Raw genomic sequence first — 20,943 nt, 5'->3', positions numbered from 1 at the left:
ATCTATAAAAAACCTACAGCTAACATCATATTTAATGGTCAAAGACTGAAAGTTTTCCCCTTAACATCAAGAACAAGGCAAAATATCACCTTTCACTACTCTTATTCCATATAGTACTGCCACTGCAATAGGCAAAAAGAAAAGAAAAAAAAGAGAGAGAGAAAGAGAGAAGAGAGAAAAAGAAAAGGAATAAAAGGTATTCAGATCAGGAAGGAAGAAATAAAAATATCCCTATTTGCAAATGACATAATGGGGTATATAGACTATTCCAAGGAATCTACATACTAACTCCTAGAATAAGTGAGTTCAGCAAGGTCACACAAGACAAACATACAAAAATCATTGTATTTCTGTATACTAGAAATGAAGACCAAAGTTATACAGTACCATTTATAATCACTAAAAAAAAATACTTAAGTATAGGTATAATAAAACATGCACAGAACTTGGATGCCAAAAACAAAGAAAAATGCTGATAAAAGAGATCAAAGAGGATATAAATAAATGGAGACACGTAAATTAGAAGACTCAATGTACTAAAGACTTCCATTCTCTCCAAATTGATATAGGTTTAGCACAATTCCTACTTAAATGCCAGCAAGAATTTTTATAGATATATACGAGATGATTCTAAAATTTACATGGAAAGGCAAAAAAACAGGAATATCCTAAACGATTTTGGATAAGAAGAATAAAGTGGGAGGAATCAGTCTAGCCAATTTCAAGACTTGGTATACAGCACAGTAATTAAGACAGTGTGATATTGATAGAAAAATAGACTCACAGATTAATGGAACAGAATAGAGAACCCAGAAATAGACCCACACAAATGCCCAACTGATTTTTGACAGTGGTGCAAAAAGCAATTCAGTGGAGGAAAGACAGTCTTTTCAACAAATGATGCTGGAGAAAAGGACATTCACAGGCCAAAAAAAAAAAAAAAAAAAAAAAGAACCTCAATATAAGGCTTATACCTTATGTAAAAATTATCTCAAAATGGATTGCAGGCTTAAATGTAAAACATAAAACTATAAAACTTTCAGAAAAAAACATAGAAGAAAATCTTCAGGACCTAGGGCTAGGCAAAGTGTTCTTAGACTTGAAACCAAAGCACAATCCATGAAAGAAAAAAACTGATAAACTGAATATTATCAAACTTTAAAACTTTTGCTCTGCAAAAGACTCTGTTAGAAGGATGGAAAGACAAGCTATGACTTGGAGGAAATATTTGCAAACCACATATCCAACAAAGAAATAGGATCTAGGATATATAATTTACAATATATAATCTCAAAACTCAACAATAAAAAACAATCAGAAATGAAGAAAAGGTATGAATGGACATGTCACCCAAGAGGATACACAGATGGCAAATAAGTACGTGAAAAGATGTTCACATCATTAGCCATTAGGGAAATGCAATGAGATATCACTATGCACCTATCAGAATAGCTAAACTAAAAAATAGTGACAACATCAAATGCTGATGAGACTGCACATACACTAGACTTCTCATATATTGCTAATGCAAATGTAAAATGACAGTCACTCCAGAAAAGAGTTTGGCAGTTTATTAAACAACTAAGTATGCAACAGCAATTACACTCCTGGGCATTTATCCCAGAAAAATGTAAATTTATATTCATGCAAAAACTTGTACATGAATGCTCACAGAAAGTTTATCTGTAATATTAAAAATCAGGATTGGCCCAGATGTCCTTAAACAGATGAATCGTTAAACAATCTGTGGCACATCCATACCATAGACCAGGGGTCCGCAACCCCTGGGCCACACAGCAGGAGGTGAGCGGTGGGCGAGTTAGGGAACCTTTGTATGCCGCTCCCCATCGTTCGCATTACCGCGTGAACCATCCCCTCTCCCCAGGTCCGTGGAAAAATTGTCTTCCATGAAACTGGTCCCTGGTGCCAAAAAGGTTGGGGACCGCTGCCATAGACTACTACTCAGCAAGAAAAAGGTGCCAACTACTGATACATTCAACAACCTAGATGAATCTCCAGAGGTTTATAAAACCAGTCCCCAAAGACAACACACTACATGATTCCATTTATATAACATCCTTGAAATGACAAAATTATAGAAATAGAGAACAAATCAGTGGTTGCCAGGGGTTTAACTCCTTAAAAGGCAGGAAGGGTGTGGCCATAAAAAGGCAACATGAAGTATTCTCATGGTGATGGAAATGTTCTGTATCTTGACTGCACCCATGTCAATATCCTGGTTGTGATACTGTACTATAGTTTTGCATGAAGTTACCATCAGTAGAAACTGAGTAAAGAGCCCATGGGATCTCTTTGTATTATTTCTTAAAACTGCACGTGAACCTACAGTTACCTCAAAATAAGAAATTTAATTTTTTTAAAAATCAACTGAATATAGATGAATCACAAGCATTGTGAGAAAGGAGTCCTGGGCATTGAGCTAAGGGAAAGGCAGGGGAAAGGGAGGTGAGTTACTTAGGGGTTTAATACAGTATGTTTGCAAAATACAGTAATAAGACCATTCAGCCAGAAGTCAAAAGAATCCACAAGTAAGCAGCTGCCTGCAGACTGCACACCAGAGTCGCTTGGAACTCCAAGAAGGAAATGTCCTTTTAGAGAAAAATGGCTGTTCCTGTGACAGTTTGATTTAATCCATAATTATTCCCAGGTGGATTTCCCATTCTGATGCTTTCCAGGACACTATTAGGCCTGCTTGAGTAAGGCCTGAGTCAATAGTGTCTTCATACCTCCCAACAATGCCAGGCTGACCCAGAGACTCTCCCTCTGCTGCTATTCCAACATGTGTTCGATGGGTGTAGACAGAGGTGCTAGGATAGACAGGGAGGGATAGACAGGGAGGGATGTTAGGACTTGTATTCAGCTTCCTCTTCCCATCTCTGAGATGCAGTCTTTCACATTGCAATCACAGGATATCTACATTCTGCAAGGAGGCTTGGAAGCTAGGACATTTGATGAGGATAAATGTGACACATTCTCTTTCCAAATCTTTATGTTAAAAGCTATGAATTTTTCCCCTAAGGCCAGGCTTTTATAGTCTGACTTGAGATCCTACGTATTTCACTCTGATATGAACTCTTTAGCAATTATATGGAAAACAGAAGATGGAAATTCCAAGGAGTGAGTTCTTCATTACAGAAAATCAAGATTCTTAAGAAAACTTCCCAGACCAAAAGAGTATTTTGCATCCAGTTAACTATCTGACACCAATAGTCTTTTCAGAGTGTAATGACAAATGACTTTCTGATGTTTATCAGAAAGATTCCTGTGAGACTCATCCACCTTCCTCCACAGATATGTATACAGGAATGGATTCAGACCAGAACAACAGGTAACAGCACGGCTCTGATGAGCTCCATGACTGCCACCCTCAGGAGAAAAAGCTTTCTCAGTATCATTCAGAATATTCTCATCTGGCAAAGGGTTAGAGTCCTCCAAAGGGAGAAGTCTCTGGGTGCAGAGTCAAAAGAGATGGGATACCGACCTTATATCCAGCCATAACAAGTTTGCTCAATGTTAGATGCTCAGTGATGCTTCAAAACTTTGCAGAGAAACAGCTTCAGCTGTTTCTGAAGTTTCAGGAGAATGTCTCCCACCACTTTTCTATGCTTATCAGCATGAGCATGTGCTTCTAGATTCTTCCATCTGTTAAGTCTTGTACAGTGGAATCTTCCCAAGGCAGACAGCTTACACAGCCCTTCCAGAACGCATTCCTAAGAGTGGGCTTGTGTCTGTCCTACATGTCCTACACGTCCAATCAGACAGGAGTTCCCCCAAATGCAGGTACCACGTCTCCTAGTGTAATGTTAGTTCACACTTTCCCCATCCCTCCCCCTACAAAACCCAGGCTCTGCCCAGAGAAAGGGCTCATTATAAGCCATTACTGATGGAGTCAAAGAATGCTCATCTTGAAGACTGATTCTGGAAGGAAAATAGAGTTAAGGCTTTTCCCTAGATGAAGAACAGGGAAATCAGGCTGATTATCACATTTCTCTAGCACTTTTACTTCCAAAATCCTCTACTGTACTTCTGAATCCTTATGTTCACCCTGTGAGGGTGTTCTACAGATGGGAAAATGTAGGTTCCGTGCGGCGAAGTGACTCATCCTGAGTCATACCAGGGGTGAGTAAGCAGAGAGCTGTGAGTACAAGCCAGGCCGCCAGCTCCAAGCCTCTGAGTCTTTTCATGAATCTATTTGTACAGCCTGAAATGCCTTTCACAGAACACTGACATACGTCATCACATCTCACGCAACCTCATGAGATGGGAAGGCTGGTATTTTTCTTATTTTATAGACTGGGAAATTAAATGCAGAGAGTAAATGATTTGCTCATAGTCACATAGCAGATGACAAAACAGGACCATAAGCTCAAGTTCAGTTTCCTGATTCAGTGCTTTTCTTCTGTTGTATACTGACTCTTCATAAACTATTGATTCTCCATAGGACTTCTGAATGATGGCAACATGCCACCTGTCGTCAAAGGTACCATCTCCCACTACAGACCTTCTCCAGGACTTCCCAATTAAAGTCCTGAACCAGCCACATTGGCCAGAGCCTGTCTCCCTGAAGAGTAACTACCTTAGTCCCCAAGCCACACTGAGCTAGATTAAGAAAGAAGCAGGACCAAACTACACTTACCCTGAAACCTTTCTGTGTCAAATGAATGTCACCATGCAAAGTGATTTTTGCTGAAGTGGATCAGAGATCACAGTATCTCACTCTAAGCTCTTATGTGCTCCTCTGCTACACCCCACTCTTAGCTCAAATTTTTACCTAATGAATTGCTGAAAAAAACAGAACCAGTCTTCCAATGGTCATGTATCTATAAATCAGTCTCCACCCTCATCCACCTGCCCCCTTCCTGTTTCTACAGAGGAAGTGCCTTCTTCCTATCAAAGGCCAATTCCTCTCATGTGTTTTGAATCTCATTCTCCTCCCCCTCCTAAAGTGCTTTAAACCCCCCATGATTCCCCCTTTTTTCTTCCCATCAACCTCTCCTTGGACACAGGATCATTCCATCAGCATCTTTAGACATCAATCAACTGCCCTTTCTTGCTCAGTTCCTTTTTCTCTTCCCCCTTTATGGCCAGATTTTTTGAAAGAGTAATCTAAACACGATGGCTCCACGTTCTCCCCTCCAATCACCTTCAACACACGCCAACCTGACTACTGCCTCCACTCTCTAATCAAATAGCTATTGTCAAGGTCACCAACAAACTCAGTGTTGCTAAATCCAATGGACATTTCCATCCTGATCTAACTCATGCTCTCAGGAGCTGTTTACAGATTTTCACACTTCTTCCTTCTTGAAACCCTCTCCTTGCTTGGCTTTCTTAATGCCACTCTCTCCTGCTACGGTACCACAAAGTGTGCAGCTGATATCTCCCTTCGAGAAAACCTCCAGAACTAACCCACCAGGGAGTTCTGCTGCTCCTACCACCAAATACATCTGACTCAGGATCCAGTCACCATTTTCCAACTTACTTCTACAGCTCTATCCAGGGCACCACCCCTCTCACTGCAGCACAGCAGTAGCTTCCTAACCTCTCCCCACTTCCATTCTGGGCCCCCGTCAAGTTCATACACCATACAGCAACTCAGATTTGATCATATCACTTCCCTGATCAAAACCCTCCTGCTTCTTACATTGAACTTCAAACAACATCAACAATCTTGCCGTAATTTACCTGCCCCTGGCAATTTCCAACCCCATCTAAGCCCTTCATCCCCACACCAACCACTCGACCCCATTGCTTTCTGAAAAAAATACCAAAGCTCTTTACCCACCCGAGGGCAGCTCAAAATGCCCCTCCTCTACTCTCCACATGGATGGTTCTTCCCAACCTTTGGGTCTCAGTGTCAGCGTCATCTCTTCATAGAGGCCATCCTTGACCACCTTCTGAAACAGACTCTCTACCACCTCCCTTCCTCTGTTGACTTCTATCACATCACCAGGTTTGTTCCTCTTACAGCACTCATCAGGAATGACAGTGATACATGTATCCATTTATTCAGTTGTTCACAGATGTCTCTCCTACTAGACTGTAGGCTCCGTGAGGGCATGAGCTTGTCTTCTTACCACCACATACTCTGTCCTTAGCACAGTGTCTGGCATGTAGTAAGTGCTTAACAAAACCACCTGCAGAAGTGAATGACTGACTGAACAAATAAAGCCAAAGAAAAGGCTAGAAAAGAAGACTCAAATAAAAATATAATTCTTGACAAAAATGTAGTATCAAGAATGTTCTACAAACACAATAATAACCATGATATAGAAAAGAGAGAATGTGTTATACCTTAGGGTCATATTCCTATTATATGTAATGTCATGAAGTAATAAAAATAAAAACAAGAGTCCACATATACCATTTAACATCATGAAAGTTTCCAGCAGGTGCCCTTCCCCAGAAGTATTATGGCATTGGTTATCATTTATTGAGTGCTTACTGTATGCCCTACCCTGAGCTAGTAAGTCTTTTACCTAGTCTTGCATTTAATCCTCACAACTCTATGAGGTACGTATTATTATCATCCCTATTTTACAATGAAGAAACTGAAGCTTGGGGAAGTAAAGTAACTTGTCCAAGGCCACAAAAGTTTTAAACAGTGCAGCCAGTGTTGAAAACTTTGTCAAGTTTAACTCCAAGTTCCATGCTTTTAACTGCTATGCTCTCATGCCAGGTTCTTGGCTGAGCACTTTATATACAAAATACAATTTAATCCTTACAATAACCACGTGAGGTAGATATTAGTCTTTATTTTATAGGTAAGAAAAATGATCCCAAGGAGGCTATGTTGCCCAAAACCACAAAGCGAATTAAGTGGTGAAGCTGAGATTCAAACCCAAATCTGATTTGAAAGCCCATAGTCATTAACCAAAGGACATATAATGCAAACCACAGATGTGAGTCTCATTAGTAATTTTAAACTTTTTAATAACCACATTAAAAAAGTAAAAGAAAACAGATCAAATAAGCTATAATATTCAACCCAATAATTGAACCCAATATATCTGAAATATTATCACTTCAACATGTAATCAATATAGGAAATTATTAGTGAGACATTTTACATTCCTCTTATCATAGTGATTTAAATCCAGTAAGTATAGTGTAACTTACTACCCCTCTCAATTCAGATGAACCACACCCAAGCTGCTCCATATAGCCGCATATGGTCACCACACTGGACAACACTATACTAAACACTAAACAACACGAAACCATGACATTACACTGCACTGTAAGAATGTCCTGAACTAACTTAAACAAACGTAGGCATGGCTCTCAAAAGCAGATTTGGAATGGATAAACTAAGCACACACCAGACAACCAAAAAAATAGATTAAAAAACGTGAATCACAAACGTGTGTACACATTAACTGTGTGCGAGTTGGGGTTGGGGGGTGGTGAGAAGGGAGGACGTCAGATAACAAAGAGGTGGCTGGGGAGAGCATCAGAGACAGGGTGGCAAACACAGCAAGTCAATCAAGATACAGCTCTTGCAGGCTGAACCTGGCCAAGCCCCAGCCTGGAATCCCCAGTCTTGATTTCACAGCTGATCAACCTTTTTAAAAAAATTTATTTTATTGAAGTACAGCTGATTTACAATGTTGTGTTAATTTCTGCTGTAGAGCAAAGTGATTCAGTTATACATAGACATACATTCTTTTTTATATTCTTTTCCATTATGGTTTATCATGGGATATTGAATATAGTTCCCTGTGCTATACAGGAGGACCTTGTTGTTTGTCCATTCTATATATAATAGTTTGCATCTGCTAATTCCAAACTCCCAGTCCATCCCTCCCCCACCCCCCTTCCCCCCTGGCAACCCCAAGTCTGTTCTCTGTGTCTGCGAATCTGTTTCTGTTTCGTAGATAAGTTCATTTGTGTCATATTTTAGATTCCACATAGAAGTGATACAGCTGATCAATCTTAAGCAAGGCAAAGCCTCCATGACTCAGTTTCCTCACCTGATAAATAAAGATTTTTTGTTTGTTTGTTTGTTTTTGTGGTACACGGGCCTCTCACTGTTGTGGCCTCTCCTGTTGCGGAGCACAGGCTCCGGACGCGCAGGCTCAGTGGCCATGGCTCATGGGCCCAGCTGCTCCGCGGCATGTGGGATTTTCCCGGACCGGGGCACGAACCCGTGTCCCCTGCATTGGCAGGCAGACTCTCAACCACTGCGCCACCAGGGAAGCCCGAAGATTTTTGTACAAATAAAAAAAAGGACTGGTTCAGGAAATTTTCAGTGAGAATCAGGAAGGCTGCAACTCATGCAGTACATCCTTTTTACCTGAATGCTTTGGCTTTCTCATGGATCGGGAACCGAGAATGACAGAACTAAAATGGCCTGGGAAGAAAGGGAGACTGATAAAATAGATTTGTTTGGGGAAAAAAAGGACAAAATGGCTTCACAGACCTCATCAATGCTATGGACCCTTATGGTCTCCTAATAAAAAGATCCATGGACACTTGGACACTGAAAGTTACCCACAAGGATCCAAAGATCCCACAGTTTAGAAGAGAAGAGAGATGTGCAAACAAACTATGAAAATATAATGCAACAAGTGGTAAGAGACCATGGATAAAAGTACTTTAAGAGCAGAGGGAGGGCTTCCCTAGTGGCGAAGTGGTTAAGAATCCGCCTGCCAATGCAGGGGACATGGGTTCAAGCCCTGGTCCGGGAAGATCCCACATTCTGCGAAGCAACTAAGCCCGTGAGCCACAACTGCTGAGCCTGCGCTCTAGAGCCCACGAGCCACAACTACTGAGTCCACGTGCCACAACTACTGAAGCTGCACACCTAGAGCCTGTGCTCCGCAACAAGGGAAGCCACTGCAATGAGAAATCCGTGCACCGCAGCAAAGAGTAGCCCCTGCTCACAGCAACTAGAGAAAGCCTGCGCAGCAATGAAGACCCAACGCAGCCAAAAATAAATAAATTAATTTTTAAAAAAAGAGCAGAGGGAAAGAGACAGCAAACTGACTTAGGTCATCAGGAAAGGCTTGGGTGTGAGGTGACTGTCCCGTATCCCTTAAAGGATGGGCCGCAGACAGACAAAACTCAAGGCATTTCCAGCAGGCAGTATGTACAAGCTGGGAAGGGTGAAGGAGGTGGTATAAGAGCTCAGTGTGGAAGGAGCCTGGTGTGCTGAGGCAGTGGAATTTTTTTCCTTTTGTTGTGGCTGTTGTTTGCACTTGGGAGGGTGGGGGGTGGGATCTAGAGAGGCCAATATTGAGAAACGAAGCTGAATATAAGGGAGGGGAGGGCAAGCCTTGACGTGCCCTTTACACCAAGGTAAGAATCGTAAGTAAGGGAGGTGTATAATCAAATTGATCTGTGTGAGGGTACCTGAGCATCAGTGTGGAAGAAGGACCAGAAGAGACAAGCCTGGAAGCACAGGGAGACCTGCTACGTGATGCTGCACAACACCAGGAAAGAGAGGATGTGGACTTGAACCAGGGAGCAGCACTGGACAGAGATAACGTGCCAACTCTAAGGTCTCCCTGGGAGCCTGAAAACCTGGCCAGTCCACCATGGCCAGGAGGGCCCCCAACAAGAGTCAGAGGACCCAGCCATCTCAAGACCACCATCTCATGGGGAATATCAGCATCATCACCCTGGATGATGGCAGAAGAAACCAGAGTCGAACACAGAGAACTTCCTCTTTCAGGGAAGCCCAGAGCGGGTACTCACCACTTTGCCCACCAAACTGGCTTCATTCATCATTTAAGGCCACAGATAGAGAACCTCCATGAACAGCACCATCACCATCACCATCATCCCCCACGACTGCCTCAAACATCCTGCCCTGTGAGTGAAGAGAAACCTCGCTTCCCTAAACCCCTCACTCCAAGCATAACCTCTCCCTCTTATACGTGTGTCTCTTTCCCTTTCCCCAAGTACAGCTCCAAAAACCTCCCCTGTTTAGAAACAACATGGGTTTTTATGACCACAGAGTGAGGACAGAGTGTGTTCCCGCCAGAAAAAGCATATTCAAACAAAAAGGGAGAGCTGGATATTAACAAGGCCCTAGCCACAAAATAAAACCTGATTTGGGGATTCAGACATCTGAGCTAAACAACTGCATAATTCTTGTCATAAACACCCTTCTCCATAAACCAGGCAGACTCTATTTTTAGAACTTTTTCCATGATGCACTTGCTCTTTAATGGAAGAGATAAAGGCAGTGGGAAGCAATTAAAAGTATTAACCCACATACTTTATGTCACAGTAGAGTACCAACCCATGATACCTCCACAAATATCAGCCCATAGTGAAATGCAATTGCGCAACAATCTTTGTTTTCTTCCTATTTTGCTGAGGAGTACTTCAGTGGTATTCTTTTAACTTTTTATTGTGAAATCTTCAGCTACATTTTTAAAACTCAAGTTTTTGAGAATTATGATGACGTGATGAGGTGGAGTCATGGAAACGTGGCTTTTTATCATCAAATCAGCTACAAATAGTTGTCCGTTATCCATGGTCAAGGCAGTCAACTTTCAGGAGGGGAGGAAGAGGTTAAATGTGGAAGGGAATCAATATTTACTAAACTAAGGGCTTGCATCCTTCTTCCTTCATTCATTTAATGAACATTTATCAAGCACTTACTACATGTTGGTACTGTGTTCAGTGGTAGGCATGTGGAATAAACAAGAGAGATACTGCCCCTGTCTTCATGGACCTTTCATCTGTTGGAGGAAGCAAATATTAAACAACAGCCTTCCCAGGGGCCTGAGTGCTCAAAGAGGAAACTGCCCAGGCCAAGGAGGGCTTCCGAAAGGGAGGCCTACCTGGCCTGAGGTGAGGCAGGGGCAGTTGGGAAGGCCTCACAGGGGTGGTCTGATGTCTACATTGGGACTTGAAGGAAGGATGGGTAGGAACTACACCAGCCAAGAGACACAGCAAGAGTTGCAGGCAGAGGAAGGGCATCTCCAAGGTCCAGGGGAGAGTTTGACAAGTGTGAATGTCACCTGGCTGACCCTGAGAGTGAGAGGAGAGCTAGCAGATCAGGCTGGAGAGGTGAGTTAGGTCTTGTAAGTCACAATGTAAATTTTAAATTTATCCAAAGAAATAACAAGACGACGTTAAAGGAACTTTAAGCAGGGAAAAATAAGATCGGGCTTGTCTTTTAAAGCATCACAAATCCTCACGACAGTCTTTCAGGGTAGGTAGTATCTTTATTTAATGAGGATGAGGAAAGATGAGTGAGGCTAAGTAACTTTTATAAAGTCACACAGCTGGAATGTGATGGAGTTTTGGACAGGACTCGGGTCAGTCTGACTCCAAATCCCCTTCTCTTTCCACTACATCATTCTGTCTCTCAGGGGGAAAAAAAATAATAAACCCTGCAGAAAATCCTTAAACGTCATTTCAGCTGTTCATTTACAACTTTTTTTTTTAACCAAAATCAAGTGTAGAGTTGATCCCTGGCATTGCTGAACATCTGAGTTTTCCCCTGCCTGCTTGAATAAACAAAATGGCCCTCCTAGGAAAAAAGCAAAGAATCCCCCCATAAGACTTCAGCCCTTAGACAAGAGAGCGCTGACTAGAAGGAACCTCATGGCCCTGAGTGCACATACAGCCACCAAGCCCAGGCCGCCCTTCAAAGCTGGATGGCAATGGGAAGGCCATTAGTCCAGCCCCACTTCAAAGCTCACCTTCCACGTGCCATCAAGTGGTCACCCAAAACACCTCCAGAAATGACACTTACTACCAGGCACAGCCTATGGCATATTGAGATAGTTGAGAGTGTTTAAAAAGACTCTTTGCAAGAGGCAAAATGAGCTCCAAACCCAGGTACTTGTGGCAGAAGCTCCCGTTGCCAGGTTACTTTCCTGTGCAGAGCAATAGAATGCGGTGTTGCTGGTGAGACGCCACTGGGTGTTGTCACTTTTCCCTGAGTCTGAAGAGTCAAATGAAGTCAACAACCAAAAAGCAAAAAAAAAAAAAAAAAAAAAAGGCGGGGCAGGAAATCTCAAGTCACATAGAGACTGTTTCTCAGAAAAAACACCTTTGCTCACATACATCCTGGCAGCTTCTACTGGTGATTCTGGTCTGTGGGACAAAAAAACTAGGGACCCTGACACTAGCTCAGACTGGACATACCCACCTTCTGCTCTCCCTCAGCAGAGGACAGCACACCTGCTTGCCACCTGGGAATGTGGACAGTAAGCCCAGCTGTACACATGTGCAGTAAGTAAACTTGAGCTCTCTGCATCTCTGTCCAGCTGCCTGCGGAGGTGGCTGGTGCTGGGCCGTCTCGTGTTCCTCATGCCTCTGCTACCGATGGGCGGCAGCACTTTCACGCATGTAAGGAAGGCAGCCTCTATATTTATCAGACCAAATCCTTGTGCAGTTCATTAAAAAATAAAAAAGATGATCTTCCCTTAAAAATTAATTGAAATGTTAAAACTTAAGATTAAGTAAAACAATTGATAGCAATTAATATTGGTAATGGTGAGAGAAGAAAGAAACTGGCAGTGTAAACTAGTACAACCTTGTTGTGTGAACTTCGGCAGTTTCTACCCAGTTTGAAACGCTTGTACCCTCTGTCTCCTTAATTCCACTTCTAGTAATCTATTATATTCATACTAGCACAAGTATTTAGGGAATTAACAATCAATAGAGTGGACTAAGTAAATATGGTAAACTGTCCATTCACACCAAACACATTGAGATGCTGTTTAAAAATTTAAACAAACATTTAAAAAGAAATAATAAAGTTCAAAATCTTAGGTGCCAGAACCGTAACAGGAATGCAAAACCAAAGCAGCCAATAGGAACTGAAACCAAACAGCCCAGGAGTTTTTCAGAAACAGGGGTTGTTAGAGCTGGGTGTGCACTGGAGGGGACAGGAAGGGAACCCACATGCTCTTGCTGGGGTGACAAAGGGCTGCCCTAACAAAGAGACATGGAACAGGAAGTCTCTACCCATATCTCAGAGACATAAAAAAGAAACTGGTCATCTGTCCAGACTTTGGGGTAGAAAAAGGATTATCTGTAAGAGACCAGAACCCCAAGTATGTGCCATATACGAGTGTGGAACCAAACTCACGTTGTTGACATAGTTGGGAGCCCCAGGGCTAAAAACATTTACAGGAAAGTTGGTCTGAACCAGGTGAAAATTTATGAATATGGCACAGGCAAACTCAACCACCACATCCAGATGCCTCATCAATTGGGGACCCACTGGACTCCCACCAAAAACTCAGATTGTACATAAGCTCACTACAAGAGGAAAGTAAACACCAAAAGAGAGGATTTAAAGTAAGCTGACATTTCTAAAGCAATAAAAAAGGAAGAGATGTTAACAGAACTCAATTAGAAAATGGGCAAGAGACATGAACTGGCATTTCACCAGCTGGAAATGTGGTTGTAAAACAAGCTCATGTGCAAATTAAGACCACAATGAGCTATCACGACATACTTATTAAAATGGTTAAAATAAAAAAGAGTGGCAATGCCAAATGCTGGCAAGGATATAGATAAACTGGCTGTTTCATACATTACTAGAGGGAATGTAAAATGATACAACCAACTGCAACTGGCAAATAGTTTGGCAGCTTCTTATGAAACTAAATATACACTTACATGTATATACAAAGGCACACACATGCACAAATGAGTGCATGTAAAGACTGGTGAAATCTGAATATGATCTTTAGTTTAACAGTATTCTACATGTGTTGGTTTCCTGTAGTTATATGTTTCACTGTATACTATTATACTGTAGTTATATAAGATGTTACCATTGAGGGAAGCTGAGTGGAGGGTAGAGAACACCCTCAGTACTAGTTTTGCAACTTCCCGTGAGTCTATAATAATTTCAAAATAAAAAGCTTTCAAAAATCAATGTTGAGTGTAAAACACAAGTCATAAAATATCACAATATGATATCATTTGTGCAAATATATTTTTTAAAACCACACAATCATAGTATATGTGTTTTAGGGATAAATATATAAGTAATAAAAATATCAAAACATCAATAGCAAGGAGACACACAACTTCAGGGTAGTGATTACCTCTGGGAATAAATTCTAAGAGGACCTCAACTTTACCTGTAATATTTTATTTTATTTATTTATTTTTTTTGGCCACGCTGAGTGGCTTGTGGGATCTTAGTTCTCTGACCAGGTATTGAACCCGGGCCCATGGCAGGGAAATCGCCAAGTCCACTGGACCACCAGGGGATTCCCCTGTAATATTTTAATTTTTTTTTTTTTTTTTTTTAGGTTTTTTTTTTTTTTTTTTTTTTTTAGCGGTACGCGAGCCCCTCACTGCTGTGGCCTCTCCCATTGCGGAGCACAGGCTCCGGACGTGCAGGCCCAGTGGCCATGGCTCACGGGCCCAGCCGCTCCGTGGCATGTGGGATCTTCCCGGACCGGGGCACGAACCCATGTCCCGTGCATCGGCAGGCGGACTCTCAACCACTGCGCCACCAGGGAAGCCCAATATTTTAATTTTTGAAAAAGAATTTGAAGTGAGAAATTGTCAGCATGTACTATATAAACAGAATAAGTAAATGAATGCTTGTTAAATTACTCTCTACTACTCTGAATATTTTAAAGGTTTCTAAATTAAAACCAAAAATACACATACAAGGAGGTTTACTGAAGCATTATCTTTAATAACCAAAGACTGGTAACAATCTAATTATGTATCAACAAGGGGACAGCTAAATAGCATCGGATATAGTCATGCAATGAATATATCGCAACCATTAAAAAAAAAATGAAGCGGATATATGCTCTTAGGAAAATATTCCAAATATACTAGTAAGTGGGGAAAAAAGCAGATTGGAAAATAATATATATAATAGTATGACAACATTTTTGTTAAAAAAATATCAACATAAATATATATGAACACTTGTTCATATACAGTTTACTAAACACATACACTGTTTAATAATGGTTACTTCCAAGAAACAGTGGATGTTTCACCTTTTATTTTATATACCTCTATGTTTTAAAATCCAATAAAGAACCTGTTTTATTTTTGAAAATTGAGAAATTTTCTTACTGAGATATAATTGACAGGTAACATCCTATTAGTTTCAGGTGTACAACATAATGACTCATTATTTGTATACATTGCAAAATGATCTCCACCATAAGGCTACTTAACATCCATCACCACATGTAGCTACTAATTATTTTTCTTGTAATGAGAACCTTTAACTACTCTCTTAGCAACTTTTGAATAAACAATACAGTATTACTAACTATAGGCACCATTCTTTACATTACTTCACCAGAACTTACTTACTTTATAACTGGTAGTTTGTACCCTTTGACCCCCTTCACCAATTTCACTTGCCCTCACTCCCTGTCTCTGGCATCCACCAATCTGTTCTCTAATCTATGAGACCAGGAGTTTATTTTGTTTTGCTTTGTTTTATTTCCACATAAAAATAAGATCATACAGTATTTGTCTTTATCTGTCTGACATATTTCATTTAGCGTAATGCCCTCGAGGTCCATCCATGTCACTGCAAATAGCAAGATTTCCTTCTCTTGAGAAAAATTTTAAAAACAATATAAAGAACCACAAATTAAAATTTAATATTAAACTAACATTATTGAGCATTTACCATATACCAAAGTGTTTGTTCACATTCAGAACCTCCCTTACTCTTCACAAATCTATAAGTACATATTATTCTCAATTGAACTCAATTCCTCCATTTGAAGAAAAGAAAGAGAAAGAAATGGAAGTTCTTAGCAGTGAAATGACTTGCCTGAAATCACACGGTAAGTTGTCAAGTGGACAGTAACATTTGATGCTGTTTCAGCCCACCACACCTGTCACCTACATGAAAAACAGCAGCACGTACGGCATTTACCTGATCTCCTTACAGTGAGATGCTGAGTGTCATGAGCTGTGAGCTGTGATGTGGCTGAATGGGTGTGCTTGAACTCCAGCCATCACAAACACACAGCTCAGATTTTATCTGGACCTGGGTCCCTTATAGGGAAGAGTGAGAAGATGTGACAGGAAAAGATGGTTTCTCATCCATATCATCCCCCCAGCCTTTCCATGAAGAGAGAAGCTAGCAGCAGAGAGTTGTCCCAGCCAGACCAAAGCCCAGCAGAATCACTCCCACATGAAGACCACAGAGTGAATCCTGCTGAGCAGGAGGGATGCTCTCTCATACACCGACCATGACTTTCCTTCCTATAAAGGCAGAAAGAGAGAAGCAAGCTGGTGGCAGACTTAGATCCTGCTTCAAGAAAGGATTCCCTGCCCCGTTGTGGAGTGTGCAGTTAGGTGACAGCTTCCTGTTGGCTTCCTAAGGGACAGAAACCTGAGCTTCCCAGGGAGGCACCTGTCAATAACTGAGCAAGAAGGTGGTTGAGGTGCCCAGCCCTTCCTGCTCTGTGTGGGGCTGCTCTACTGCCGTCTCTGCTGCAGAGCTCCGTGTCAGGCTGGCAGAGCCTCAATCGGATCTGCACTGTGTCTGATGCTCTCCCTGCCCAACTGCTTCCTCCCCCTTTTCTTTCACAGATGTTACGCAGTATCTGCATCCCAGAGAACTCAACCTGTGAAAAGGGTCCTCTAGCCTGATCTATGTAGTGATATAAGATTTTTTTTCATTAAAGTATAGTTACTTTACAATGTTGTGTTAGTTTCTGGTGTATAGCAAAGTGATTCATTTCATGTATATATATATGTATATATATGTATATGTTTTCATGTTCTTTTCCATTATGGTTTATTATAGGATATTGAATATAGTTTCATGTGCGATACAGTAGGACCTTGTTGTTTATCTATTTTATATATAGTGGTTTGTATCTGCTAATCCCAACCTCCTAATTTATCCCTCCCCCTCCTTCTCCTTTGGTGACCCTGTTTGTTTTCTATGTCTGTGAGTCTATTTCTGTTTGTAAATAAGTTCATTTGTATATTTGAGATTCCACATATAAGTGATATCATGTGATATTTGTCTTTCTCTGTCTGACTTACTTCACTTAGTATGATAATCTCTAGGTCCGCCCATGTTGCTGCGAATGGCATTATTTCATTCTTTTTGTGGCTGAATAGTATTCCATTATAAATATGTATACCACATCTTCTTTATCCATTCATCTGTTGATGGACATTTAGGTTGCTTCCATGTCTTGGCTATTGCAAATGGTGCTGCCATGAACATTAGGGTGCATGTATGACATAAGATATATTTAAGATCTGAAAATAAACTGGCCCTCCGAAAGAACAAGTGCTCACACTAGCCTGAGGGAAGAGGATGGAGTGCTGAAGAATAGCCAGATGAAGTGGACTTGGTGTCCCATCCTGAGATGAGGGAGACCATGGTCCCCTATCATGTCTAAAGCTGGAAGGTATGGTAACCCTAGTATAAGCAGTAGCAGAGGGCTGGGAAGAAGAGACAGTGCTCAGAAGGAAGTGCCCCAGATGGGAAACAGGTTGGGTTTGGAGTCACATAAACCTGGTTCTCAATCCAGAGTCCACCACTTACTGCCAGGTGAACCACAAACAAGTTAATGAGCTTCCCTGTGCCCCAGTTTCCCCCTCTAGAACACTGCTCCAAGATGTCTAGGGGATTGAAGGAGAAGATGAGCAGCACAGATCCTGGCACATAGTACGTGCTTCCTTCTTTTCTAGAATCAGTCCAGGAGGGAGACAAGAGGACTAATGTGAGGACAAAAGCCAGATTGCCTGAGTTCAAACAGGGATATAAGTTGGCCTTGAAAATCACATGTGCAACCCATTGAAAGGCAAAACTGCTATTCCCAGCCGCTTGTGCATTGTGTCAATTTTTTTCCTGGAGGTGGGAGAGGTTTCAATGAGGTGTCCATACTCTTACTCAATCTCCATTTGATCAACGGCATTTACCAGTGAGAAAACTCAGCAGGACACTGGCTGTCAGCTTTAGACAGGGAAAAGATTTTTCTCTGTTGAAAACTTACTAGCCAACTTCCAATTTCTGGTGCAGGTTGGAAGAAGCTTGAAAATTGTCATTCCATCCTAACAAGTAAAAAGCTGTACAAACTGAAAAATCAACAACTCTTCTTAGTTCCACACAAGAGGTGAGGTCAGAGGACAAACTATTGCACCAAAAATTGGAGAGACAGACAGGTGAATACAGAGAATCACAACTTGCCAGAAAAACCCAGAAGCAGAAACCTCCACAAGAACTAGTACCAGACAGGAAAGCCTAAACTGTAACTAGCAAATTGCTGCAGGCTCAGCATGAACAAATCTGAGAGTTAAAAATTCTAGGGTGACCCAGTCATGGGCAGGGGCCTCGCACATTTGTGAGTTTTACTTCCAGGAGCTCCACCAGATTCTCACAGTAAAAATCAGAGAAAAGTATCCCCATGCTCCTGGAAAGAGGAATAGAAATGTAACCATTTTTAAAAACACCACAGCACTCTGTTCCTCTTAAAAAGGCCTGCCCTCCAGAGAAACCAGTTAACCAGAGCCTAATTTGGGGGGTTTTATCAGAGCCTAACTCACCTGAGTATAGAAAAATACCCAATTGCTCTAGCTTCTGGCATATGGAAAGAGAAATACACCACTGCAGGCCATGCTGCCTCATCTTGTTTGGTCTAAATGGGGAAAGAACTGAGAAGCACTTGTGAAGTCCATAGCCCAGGGGCATAGGCTCACTAAAATACTGTGACCTAATCATGGGACTATAGAATGATTCCTCTCCCTCGACATCTTATACCACACTAATGGCCTATTTACCCTAGCTCCTTTTACCCAGTACATCATGTCCAGATTTCAACAAAAAGTTGCAAGGCATAGTAAAAGGCAAAAAACACAGTTTGGGGCTTCCCTGGTGGCACAGTGGTTGAGAGTCCGCCTGCTGATGTAGGGGACATGGGTTCATGCCCCAGTCCGGGAAGATCCCACATGCCACGGAGCGGCTGGGCCCGTGAGCCATGGCCGCTGAGCCTGCGCGTCCGGAGCCTGTGCTCCGCAACGGGAGAGGCCACAACAGTGAGAGGCCTGCGTACCACAAAAAAAAAAAAACACAGTTTGAAGAGACAGAGCCAGACCTAGATATGGCAGAGATGCTGGAATTATCAGACCAGAAATTTTAAAAACTATGATTCATATGCTAAGAGCTCTAACGGGTAAAATAGAGAGCATGCAAGAACAGACAGACGATGTAAGCAGAGATGGAAATTCTAAGAAAGAAACAAAAAGAAATGCCAGAGATCAAAAATACTATAACAGAAACAAAGAATGCCTTTGATGGGTTCCTTAGTGGACAGAACATGGTAGAGGAATGAATTTCTGAGCTTGAGGACATGTCAATAGAGACCTCCAAAACTGAAAAGCAAAGAGAAAAGGACCAAAAAGTAAAATAAAACAGAATGTCCAAGGGCTGTGGGACAACTATAAAAGGTATAACACACATGGAATAGGAATACCAGAAGGAGAGGAAAGAAAGAAATGGAAGAAATATTTTAAGCAATAATGACAGATAACTTCCCCAAATTCATGTCAGACACCAAACCACAGATACAGGAAGCTCAGAAAACACCAAGCAGTATAAGTGAAAAGAAAAGAAAAAACACTTAGGCACAGCATATTCAAACTGCAGAAAATCAAACAAAAATTCCTGAAAGAATCTGGAGGGGGAAAAAAACCCAAAACACCTAACCTATTAGGAACGAAGATAAGAATTACATCCTAAATCTCCTCAGAAACCACACAAACAAGAAGAGAGTAGAGTGAAATATTTAAAGTGTTGAGAAAACAAACACCAACCTAGAATTCTGTACCCTGCAAAATTATCTTTCAAAAGTGAAGGATAAATAAAGATGTCTCAGATAAAAATTGAGGGAATTTGTTGCCAGCAGAAATGCCTTGCAAGAAATTTATAAAGTTCTTCAGAGAGAAAGAAAATGATATAGGTCAGAAACTTGGATATACTTAATGAAAAAGAGGAACACTGGAGAAAGAATAAGGGAAGGTAAAAGAAAAACTTTTGTTTTTCTTATTCTTAAAATATATTTTTTAATTTTTTTAATTTTTGGCTGCATTGGGTCTTCATTGCTGCGCGTGGGCTTTCTCTAGTTGCGGTGAGCAGGGGCTACTCTTTGTTGTGGTGCATAGGCTGAGGTGGCTTCTCTTGTTGCAGAGCACAGGCTCTAGGTACACAGGCTTCAGTAGTTGTGGCATATGGGCTCAGTAGTTGTGGCTCGCGGGCTCTAGAGCTCAGGCTCAGTAGTTGTGGCGCACAGGCTTAGTTGCTCAGTGGCATGTGGGATCTTCTCGGACCAGGGCTTGAACCCATGTCCCCTGCATTGGCAGGCAGATTCTTAACTACTGCACCACCAGGGAAGTCCCAATTTTTCTTATTCTTAGTTGATCTAACAGATAATCAGTTTGTTCAAAATAACAGCAACAATGTATTTGATACTGTATATATATATATATATACGCTTATGTATGCTTATGAATAAGTGAAATGAATCACAGCAATGGCACAATGGACAGGACAGAGGAATTAGGAGTATTTTATTACAAGGTACTTGCAAGGTGGGTACTTACAAGGTACCCATGAAGTACTACATACAGTATTACAGTCAGCCCTCTAAATCCGTGGGTTCTGCATCTGTGGATTCAACCAAGTGCAGATCAAAATATTCAGAAAAAAATTTCCAGAAAGTGCCAAAAAGCAAAACTTGAATTTGTTGCACACCAGCAACTATTTACATAACATTTACATTATATTTATGACTATTTACATAGTGTTTACATTGTATTAGGTATTATAAGCAATCTAGAGATAATTTAAAGTATATGAGAGGATGTGAATAATTTATATGCAAACACCATGCCATTTTATATAAAAGACTTGGGCATCCATGGATTTTGGTACCTGTGGGGGGTCCTGGAACATATCCCCCTGTGGATACCTAGGGACCACTG

At 41.3% G+C, this 20,943-nt stretch overlaps 1 protein-coding gene across 2 annotated transcripts in view; it reads right to left on the bottom strand.

The window, feature by feature from the left end:
* The window catches only part of KCNH1 (potassium voltage-gated channel subfamily H member 1), a gene marked incomplete at both ends in the record, with an annotated part of 423,177 nt that overhangs the window by 345,374 nt on the left and 56,860 nt on the right, over positions 1-20,943 (bottom strand). The gene's annotated exons all lie outside the window — the stretch shown is intronic.

This window comes from Hyperoodon ampullatus (assembly GCF_949752795.1).
Source record: "Hyperoodon ampullatus genome assembly, chromosome: 2".
In the NCBI taxonomy this organism is placed as follows: domain Eukaryota; kingdom Metazoa; phylum Chordata; class Mammalia; order Artiodactyla; family Ziphiidae; genus Hyperoodon; species Hyperoodon ampullatus.
Note: the sequence above shows the minus strand (reverse complement) of the source record. Positions and strands in the feature narration are given on the sequence as shown.